The sequence below is a fragment of the Hydra viridissima genome, unplaced genomic scaffold (genome assembly GCF_058129835.1).
Source record: "Hydra viridissima isolate aposymbiotic clone 2 unplaced genomic scaffold, HvirCarnegie_v1 scaffold_13, whole genome shotgun sequence".
NCBI classification, from domain to species: domain Eukaryota; kingdom Metazoa; phylum Cnidaria; class Hydrozoa; order Anthoathecata; family Hydridae; genus Hydra; species Hydra viridissima.
The window spans coordinates 9,746,305-9,757,669 of NW_028324312.1; positions in this window are offsets into that span (position 1 = coordinate 9,746,305).

The window sequence follows — 11,365 nt, forward strand, 5'->3', positions numbered from 1 at the left end:
TAAATGTAATTTTTCAGGTACTTTGGAATTCTTAATGACTTGAAAGATAGCTTTATATACAGGATAGTAACTCTGATATAGGTTCTGTAATATAAAACTCAATATGGGAAAAAGGTGGACGAAGGGGGATGAGATTGTTTGAGATTTTGATTAGAGACATATTAATGATAAAAACTGCAAAAAAATGGGCAATTTAATATCTATGATATTTTTTTAAAACTTCATTGAAGTTAAAATTTAGTGACTCAGGACTAAGTGTTGAACTTTGAGTAAAATTTCTCAAGATTTTAAAAATAATTTTTAAAAAGTAGACTTAAAGTTCTTTCCAACAATTTGTATATGTTTTGGAAAAATACTTACATATAAAAATGCTACCTTAAAAACGGATAGTTTGTAAACCCTGATATACTATATTGACCAAAGGTTTTGATAATGACGCTTCATATCTTAACAATGTTATGTCCAAGAAACGTTATATTTTGTATTTTTCTGTTTTAAAATTTTCAAATGAAAAATTTCTAGTTAAAATTTTGAAAACATGGCTTTTCTGATTTTTGTTTGCGTAATTTCCCACTGTGCAGGGATGGTAGAATTCTATCATGTAACATAGTTAAAAATTTAGAAAAGCATTCAAACTGCATTTTTGGAAAAACCCTTCGGAGGAAGGAAATCACATGCATTCCTGATTCCTAAGATGAAAAAAACTAAAGCTAGCAAATATCGTTTGAAAGAAGCATTTACGTTTAATATTTAATACCATAAGCATATAATGACAACAAAAAACAGAAATGACAACAAACCCTTTATTTTGCACTTTTACAACGTAATTAAATAAAAATAATTACTCTAGATAGAATAAAGAAGCAAAGTTGACTTACTCTGTATTGTGAAGTAACTTATTTTAAAAACATAATAAAAAACAGCATGAGCTATGATCTCGATTTCCATTTTTAACGTGTTTGTTATTACTGTCCATAATCCTTATCTTCAAACTTCTACCATTGTCAGGATGGCTTGAGCCATCCTGACAATGGTAGAAGTTTGAAGATAAGGATTATGGACAGTAATAACAAAAAAAATTGAGCAAATTTTGAAGGGTATCCATAATACTAAAATATTGGAACGCACTGTCATTCTCTACCTGCTTTTGAAGGTGGTCGATATTCATCAAAGGTTTGTATAACTTATTTCCAGAAAATTGACCTACATGATAGGGTTAGGGTTGAATGCATAGGAATCTCGGCCAATCATCAGCCTTGGGAGAAATGTATATTAAGACCTGAAACAAGTTTTCGACTACCCCAAACAGCAGGAGAAGTTCCATAGGAGGTATGAGGCTAAAAACGAATGTTTGCTCATAAAGGTCAATAAAACTCAAAAAAATTATATTTTTGTAAAACCTTACTTTTTTTCAAAACTAATCCTTTGAGCTTAGTCTACAATAATTTTTCTGATAGAGCCAAAAGTCCTAAGGTAGCTAGGAGTTCAACTTCATACCAAGGATTAGGGTCGCTACTGGAGTATGATAGTATACCACAGGAAATGTTTGCAGCTTTTAAGTCACAAGAAATAAAGAAGTTTGTAGACTCAGCTTGAATCAATGAAAAAAGTTAAGACTGCTAAAATACATTTAAGAGCATTTACAATAATTCCCAAGAACAGCAATTTTTTGACATTTTGTTTGATGCTTTTTCAGTTAACACATCAATATCAGTTTGTGTAAAATGATCTGATGAAAGTCTTCCAAATGCATGCAACTTTGGATGAAAACTTTGCTATGCTGACTAGTTAGATATTAGATGCAAGGTTTGTTTTTCTTTCCATTTTGTTGGTGGTTAGTAACTTAAACCTATCCCATTGGGAGTTAATGCGATGTTGCATAGACTTTAAATGCTAACAGTATCAACACATTAGTTTTTTTGTTGAAGCAACAAAATCTTGCATGCTATGATGACATTACATGAATAGGAGTAACAATGAAAATATTCAGCTTAAGATATATTTTCTGAAAGTTAGAAATCTTTTCAGCATAGCTGTCATCAGAATGATTAGCAAAGCAAGCTGACACTGCGAACTCAATCATTCATTTTATGCAAATTCTTCGAAAGCACAGCTGTTCTCAACAAGCTTTTCCAAAGTGTCAGCGTTTTTAAAAAGCATGAAACACTTGTTTCCTGCAAGCTGACCACAACGGAATATTTGAAAGTGTGATTATATGCTTACATTTAAAATTGTGATTCCTCAGCTTTTGAAAATAATTCCTTCAGGGCTTTTAGTAGGAGGATCGAATCAACAAGAAGAAGATGGAGCCCAATTGAACAAATAACAACGAAAGCAACCAATTAATCAGGGATTGATAGCAGAGGCTAACTAAAAATATCTTGTGTAGTTCAGCGATTCCTGAATTCTTCGTCTGCATTCTTGAAATGTGCTTAGCACTTTTGTAGATCTCTAAATGTGAGAAAGTTTCCATTTTTGGATGAATATTTTGCATCGGTGTTGCGTCAAGTTCATAGATTAGCTCTCGCATGAGGCTGCAGACAATAAAAGATTTCAGCAAACTTTGTATCACAAAAGACAATAAATCTAACATCTTTTGAGTGGAAAAGTTTGCATTGTAGCTCAATTTATCTGTTCCTAGCTATTGCATTGTTTATCTGTTCCTAGCTATTGAATTTTTTGAAGGTTTTTTTGCTAGTTTCTATGGATTTTGACTTACTAAGCGGCTTTTCCCGCGTTTTTTAAGTTCAGAATTTCGAGATATTGGGAACACAAAAGTAAAGCATAAGAATTTTTACTTTACAACTGAAAAGCAGGTAGGATGATGATTCCGAAAAAGCAATAGATGTTTTTTTTGTATGTATGTATGTATATATGTATGTATGTATGTATGTATGTATGTATGTATGTATGTATGTATGTATGTATGTATGTATGTATGTATGTATGTATGTATGTATGTATGTATGTATGTATGTATGTATGTATGTATGTATGTATGTATGTATGTATGTATGTATGTATGTATGTATGTATGTATGTATGTATGTATGTATGTATGTATGTATGTATGTATGTATGTATGTATGTATGTATGTATGTATGTATGTATGTATGTATGTATGTATGTATGTATGTATGTATGTATGTATGTATGTATGTATGTATGTATGTATGTATGTATGTATGTATGTATGTATGTATGTATGTATGTATGTATGTATGTATGTATGTATGTATGTATGTATGTATGTAAGTCCATGTATATTAGGCCGGATCATAAAAATTAATTTTTTTTAGAATTTGTGAAAAGTGGCGTGATATAGTGTTGTTTAATATTTACAAAAAAAATATTTCTAAAGAATCGATTATACTTTGCATTTTTAAGTTTTAAGGTTTTATATGCTAAGTATATTTACTTTAGTACATGCATTAACTGAAACATGTATTTAACCCTAATACTAGATATAATCCCAAGGTTATGAAATTGAACCAAACCTATACCTACCTAACTAAATTAACCCTAATGATATGATTCACTCCAACGCTGTTATAACTTTATATTATTATATTATTATTATTATATTATTCTACTTTTATATGATTGTTTATTAATTTCTACTTTTATCAACTGATTGCAGAATTTATCCGTCTCATCTTGTATTTTTAGAAATTAACTGAAATTCTGATATGTTATAAAATTGTAAAACAATAATGATTTCAAGATCTAAAGCCTCAAAGAATCGTCATATACTTTTTGGAGAAGGTCGTGAATTACCCAATTTTTGCTTGCCAACCCACAAGCAAGTAGGCAAAGCATACTTGTCTGAGAAGAATTATGAAACTGAACCACTACGGTCTGTTTGTAAGAGACTAGCAGAGAAACTTTCTCAGATATGGATTAAAGCATCAGTTCCTACTATAAGTCTTCGAGGCATAGAATTACAGCTGGAGAAGTACATAGGCAATGTTCAGAAAGTGATTCGATCAAAGTCTGCAACAGTCAAACAAGATGAAATAGAAAAAGATCTTGACACATTGTTTGACATTTGTTCGTGTAAATGCAAAGAACTTTCGTCTTGTTGCTGTCCAATGGTTCTGAAGGTGCCAGCAATTGAGCATGACTTCCTAACTGATCAACGCACTATACGTGTTGGCAGAATAGCTGGAATCGACAAGAAGGAATCCGCACGTGCTGAGAGGCGTTTAAAACGAAAATCTGTTTCATTATCAAAGGAAGAGACTGCAGTTAAGTGTGCCAGAGTCGTTGAAGCATCTGATAATGAATCAGATAATGAAACAGACAACAATTCTGACACCGAAACTTATTCCCCTTCCGTATCAGATGTCGATACCGAAGTCACATCTACTCGTCTGAAAAACCGCTGTTTAAAAAATAATGCTCTACAAGCAGATGGTTTTGGCATATCAAATAGAGCAGTTGCCGCGATTGTATCAGCAACTCTGGTTGATTTTGGTATAGAACATATGGGGCCAGTGGATCGGAATAAAATTCGCAGAGAACGAAAACTACTGAGAACATCCTGTAAAAATGCTGATTGTAGAATTACTGGATTGTATTTTGATGGAAGGAAAGATCAGACTTTAAAACTTGAGGGGGATAGGCAGACTGTGATTTCTGAGGAACATATTTCCATTTTATCAGAGCCAAATTCAAAGTATGTTGATCATTGTACGCCAACAAGTGAATCAGCCAAGTCCATAGCAGATTCAATAGTTGATACTGTTGACTGCACGAACCTTGTTTGTATTGGTTCTGATTCAACTAAAGTTAATACTGGTTTAAACAATGGAGTTATACGCAGAATGGAAATTGAACTTGGTCGACCACTGCACTGGTCCATTTGTCTTTTACATCTGAACAAGCTTCCTTTGCGACATCTTTTTCACTCCTTAGATGGTGCAACAACTGGACCCCATTCATTTAATGGACCAATTGGCAAGTCTATTTCAATGTCTGTTAAGAAACCCATAGTCAGCTTTGCCATACTTGTTGGTGAACCTATTATATGCAATAAGCAGTTGTTAAGCAGTGATCAACTGTACTTTTTCGAAATTGTTAATGCGGTGAAGACAGGTGTTGTACCAGATAGATTTAATTCTAGAACACCTGGGCGACTAAACCATGCAAGGTGGTTGACACTAGCAAACCGTGTCCTACGCCTCTATATATCTACTGAAGATCCATCAAATGAACTAATACTTTTGGCTAAATTTATTGTGAATTCATATGCGGTTGTTTGGTTTGACATTAAGAAACATTCAAACTGCTGGAATGCTGCTCCACACTATTATAAAATGATAGAAACATCACGATTTCTTCCTGTGCGTTATCGAATAATTGTTCAGCAAGTTTTGAAGCGCAATAGCTACCCGGCTTATATCGAGAGCATTATTCTGGCTATGCTCAAAGACAACCGTCAAGTGATCCGTAAGCTTGCGTTGAAGAGAATTCTTCGTGCTCGTGAAGATGACATACCAAATCGAAAATTTCAACTCCCTGAGATACGATTTCAAGCAACTAGTTATGAAGAACTGATTGACTGGCAAACACAGCCCCGCTTGGAACCTGTTCTGACAAAACATACTCCAACTGTACAAATATTGGCATGGCTTTCGTCAGTTGAAGACATAGTTATTGACATTGAGCCATTTCCATGTCACAATCAAAGTGTTGAACGTGTGATTAAAATTGTGACTGAATCAGCATCTAAAGTTTATGGTCATGAAAATCGTGATGGCTATATTCGCGTTCAACTGGAGCGCCGCAAGTTGATGCCTCACTTTGACACAAAATCTGAATTTAAGAACATTTAAGTATAGTTTCTAATCAACGTTTGCTAATGATATATTGTTTTGACTGTTCAAATAATTTGAATTTTATTACAAATTCAATCAATAAATTATGTAACAAATTAGCGTTTTTAAGTTAATTTATTTGAAAACTTCAAAGGTAAAAATACAAAGTATAGCAAAGTAGTAGCGAAAAACGGTTTGCAGCATTGCATTCAGCGTATTTGAGAGCCAATTACTGGAAATTCCCGAAGAAATTTTCCAAATTTTTTTAAGTTATGATCCGGCCTAATGTATATATATATATATATATATATATATATATATATATATATATATATATATATATATATATATATATATATATATATATATATATATATATATATATATATATATATATATATATATATATATATATATATATATATATATATATATATATATAATTGAACTAAAAGTTCTACTTTCACCTTTTAAAAGGATGAAAAGATCAATTAATATTAGAATACGAAAAAGATTATTATCAAAACACTGGTGAAAACTCGCAAGAGGTCGAACTTTTCATAGATTTGATGTAGAGCTTGTATGGGTGGGTTTGTCTGCTGGTTTGTTTAAGTGTTTACGTTTGTATACTGATAATATTTGAATACTTAAGTTGGCCTTTGCATTATTTCATATTCTTATATTTTAGTTTGAAACCCCAAAAGTTTTTTATTAAACGATGCTCTATATCCATTTTATGCAAAGTATTTTAAAGTTTTTCTTCAAAGAATTTTAATTCTTTCGTTACTTTTTCTGTTAGCGATGGTTGTCAAAAACTTAATTTACTTTAACTAACATAAAAAAATAGTTTAAAATATAAAGAATATATTTTAAAATCAAAAAGATATGTTGATTAATTAAAATATCAAAATATTTTTGTTTTTTGTTCACATTTTCTCTGACAATTTTGAATTTATCAATCTTAATCAAACTTAACTATTTAAAAATGCTTTTTTGCATAAATTACACCTCATTATCTCTGTCGTAAGTGTTAGAGTTTTAAAAAAACCATATTTTACGAAAATAGTTTGAAATCTTTATAAAACTAGATTTTCCTCTCGACTGTAAACTATTGCTTTTTACTTTTCATAGTTATCAATCTCTTGATTTTTATTATGAAGCTAGATAAAAAAAAAAAAAGGAATTAATTCTTATACATTTAATCCTTAGTCAGGCTAGGGATTAAATGCATAAGAATGATAGACTTTTGTAAAACATTTCTCCATGGTTTTCAGACAGATTAAACTAGTTTAGGAATTTATTTTAGTTGCACTAAAAGCATTGAACAGGGTGTCCCAAAATTAACGCGAGATTTGAATTTGTTACCATTTGTGCAGTAAAGTGTTAGCAACCCTAAAATAAAACACTTCGACAGCTGACAGTTTAGGTTGAGTAAAAATGGAGCTTTACACGATAGAACAACGTGTCTTCATTATTGAACAATATTTCAAAAATAATGAAAACTTGGCTGCTGCAGTTCGAAAATTTCAAACAAAATATTAAAATATCATCATCATCAAAATCATCATCATCATCATCATCATCATCATCATCATCATCATCATCATCATCATCATCATCATCATCATCATCATCATCATTATCATCAGCATCATCATCATCAAAATCATCATCATCATCATCATCATCATCAGTATCATCATCATCATCATCATCATCATCATCATCATCATCATCATCATCATCATCATCATCATCAGTATCATCATCATCATCATCATCATCATCATCATCATCATCATCATCATCATCATCAGTATCATCATCATCATCATCATCATCATCATCATCATCATCATCATCATCATCATCATCATCATCATCATCAGCATCATCATCAGCAGCATCATCATCATCAGCATTATCATCATCATCGAAAATTTCATACAATATATGGTCGGAATAGTGTTTTAACTTCATCAACTGTGAAAAGATTAATTGGAAAATTCAGGGCGACTGGATCCTTTGAGACGCCGAACACACTGGTCGTCCAAAAACAAGCCGTTCAAATGTCAATATTGAAGCAGTGCGTGAGAGTGTCGGTCACAATCCAGGAGCCTCATTTCGGCGTCGCGGGCAAGAATTGCAATTTCCAAGAAGTTCTCTACAGCGTATACTCACTTAAGATCTGTGTCTCAATGCTTGTAAAATTCAATTAGCACAACAACTGGAGCCTAATGATCATGCACAGCGAAGAGAGTTTGTTGAATTGATTATTAAACATCAACTAATGGTTGCTGATTTTTCAAGCAAAATCATTCTAAGCGATGAAGCACATTTTCACCATGAAGGCTTTGTTAATCGCCAAAATTGCCGCTTTCGGGGTTCCGAGTACCCGCATGTGATTGTCGAAAACAAATGCATCCACAACGTGTAACTGTTTGATGTGGATTTTGGGCTGAAGGCATAATTGGACCATACCTTTTTGAAAATGTGGAGACTGGTAAAGCAGTGACTGTTACTGGTGCTCAATATCGCGACATTTTTTTGAAATCATAGGTCTATGTCAACAAACCTACAACCACCCTTGCATTAAAGGAGGAGATGCGCAACGCAGCATCATCGAAATTCAGCCACATTTATGCAAAATGGTCAAAATGCCCGATGTGTTATTCCATAAATAACCCTATCGTATCTACTTTATGATTCAATAAAGAAATAACAATCAGAAGAATAAAAACTGTGTTTTCTATTCATTTCAAATCTTGCGTTAAGTGGAACTAAAAGAAATTCCTAGACTTCTTTAACATTTTCACGCCGGGGTGACCCACCGGTGAGTCAAAAAAAAAATGTCCCGTCGGGCGGCGTGACCTACCGGTGGTGCACAAAGTAAAAAATATACAAGACGCAGCAAAATTCAAAAGAAACAAAATTAAACATATTAAATAAATTCGTGCATGCTTAGCGCGTCCCGCCCGATTAAGCGCAATATAAATATATAGACACCATTCCACAGCGCCAATCTTAAAAGTTGGCGCCCCAGTGAACGTGATAAAGATGTCTATTTTATCTCTTTTTACTCGATCATGTTTATGAGTAAATTCTAACATACATAAATTATTTATTTATTTATAAATGATAATGCTTATATAGTGTGCTAATGTATATTTTGGTATGTATCAAATATTACATTACTGACTCAAGATAATACTTATTTTTAGCATTTGTTATATTTTTTGCACAATTTTCACTTTACAAACAACAAAATAACTTTTTTTCAGATTTTATTTTATAATGAGTTGACAAAATAAAGAACGCTGCTTGAAGCTAATAATATACTTTTTGGTTTAAATGAAATATCTTCAAATAATGACTCAAGTAATGGCTCAGATGAAGAAGATTATATTATTTCTAATACAATGATAAAGATAAGTTGCAAGAAACTGATCATGATTTCAAAGAATGGTGATGAAGTATGGAGTGCATTTTTAGTGATAGGTGGTGCTTATCCGCGTACCCAAAATATTAGTCGAGAACCTATATGCCATATCAATTTATTGATTTGCGACGATGTATTTGATTTTATGAGAGAAACAAGAAATTAAAGGGGTTTTGACGACAAGCTTGCACCTCATCGAAATATAATGAAAATGTTTAGTACTAAATGTAGAAGCAACTATAATCGAAGTACATGATCTTGCTACAGATGAGCAGCAGCTATTTCATTTAGGGGATGATGCCCTTTTAAGATGTTTATACCGTTGTAAATTATTGATTTTTGGGTTCTCAAAATGATTGCTGTTTAATTATTATCAACCCTGGATAGTAATAACGAAATTGTTATTGATCAAAATGAAAAACCACGCATCATTCTAGACTACAACAAATTTAAAGGTAATATTGATTAGGCATGGTTGTCAGACACTATTCAATTCGTCGAAAGAGCAATCAATCGATACTTTCAATTTTTTGTAATATTTTGGATATTGCAGCATACTACACCTAACTTGGTTCTTGTCAATTTACTCAAGTTATAAAAACGGAGCTTCACATTGAAAAGAATTTTTATAAGATTTCGCTAACAGTCTTCTTCCGAAAATAGTTGCAAATAATAATCATTTACACCTACAGTAAACAGCGCGATTAATGCACGAACAGCAGATTAAAAGATGTTATATGTGTACTCGTGTAATAGATATAAAAGCTCTCCTGCAATTTATTTTATGCAATCATTCATCTTGCAAGGCTCATAGCAAGATTTTGTGTAACAGTTATCTTGTTTAGGAACAAAATGTTTTGATGCTTATTTTTTTTTACTTTTTTACATTTTTATTTTTTCAAACTTATAGAAAAATAATTATTGATGTTAGACAATTAACTTTCATAAAAATGTGAAGTTATTTAACAAAAAGTTAGTTTTTCAGTTGGGGTAGTGTAACACCCCAGCTGTTTTTAATGTAATGCTTTTTAATAAAAAATTAGTTTTTCAGTTGGGGTACCTTTAAGGGTTAAAGGTGTTCCAAAATCTCCTAAAAACCCTCCGAAGTTTGATTTCTATTTTTTTGTCGATTTACTCTTACTTTTAAATATGCCTTGCATATGACTTTGAACTAAAGCTCTCTTCCTATATAAGATGAAAAATCTAGAAACAAAATAATCAACTAGTCCAAAGAGCATGGGAATGTTCTGCTCTTGTTATGCATAAAAAAATCCTGAAGACTCCTTAGAGAATTATCAATATTTCTAATGCTCATGTACCACACGGCTATTGTTGAGTTTGCTGAATAACTACGAGGAGAAAAGATGAAGGCAATATATATTTAACATGTACTTTGTTACTAAAGATTTAGAAAAATCACGTCCTAAGAAGAGATATTTGACTCAACGAATATAAAAAAACAAGCATTAAAAGCCAAAGAATGGTGCAAAGAATACTCCTGAGAATTACGTAACCGCATAGCAAATCTGGTCTCTCGTAGACATAAATAATGTCAAATCCCCCATTTCATTGACTTGAAAACCGAAGACATTCTTCTAAGTAACAGGCACTCTAAAGCACCCATCTTTGCACATGATGCAACATTAATTCAACGAAAATCTGAAAATATATGGGATCTTTAGAATATTGGGCTTTAGCTGGTTATGAATATTGCTAAACTCATAAAGTAAAAAAGCATACAAAAATATTAACTGGATCTGGTTCCTCCTAAATCCTGCATTTCATTCCTTCAAAGAAATCACACATTTTGTTGGGTGTTGTTAGCCTTTGCTCCAGATTCTTAAAAAGTGTTTTCCCATTTCCTTTTCAGAATCTGGAATAAATATTTGTTTCAAATTCTGAAAAGTATTTGAAAAAGTAATTAGAATGATCAATTTTTATCAGCATCTTAAAATATGCAACAGAGTTCCTACCATGGTGGACAGTCGAAGGGCAGAAAGTGCTCATCAAAAAATAAGTGCAGTCTTTTAAGTGCTTAGAGCAATTGAAACACTGAAAAAGTTCAACAAATGGTAAGTTTATGTTTTAGTTATAACCTTTAAGATG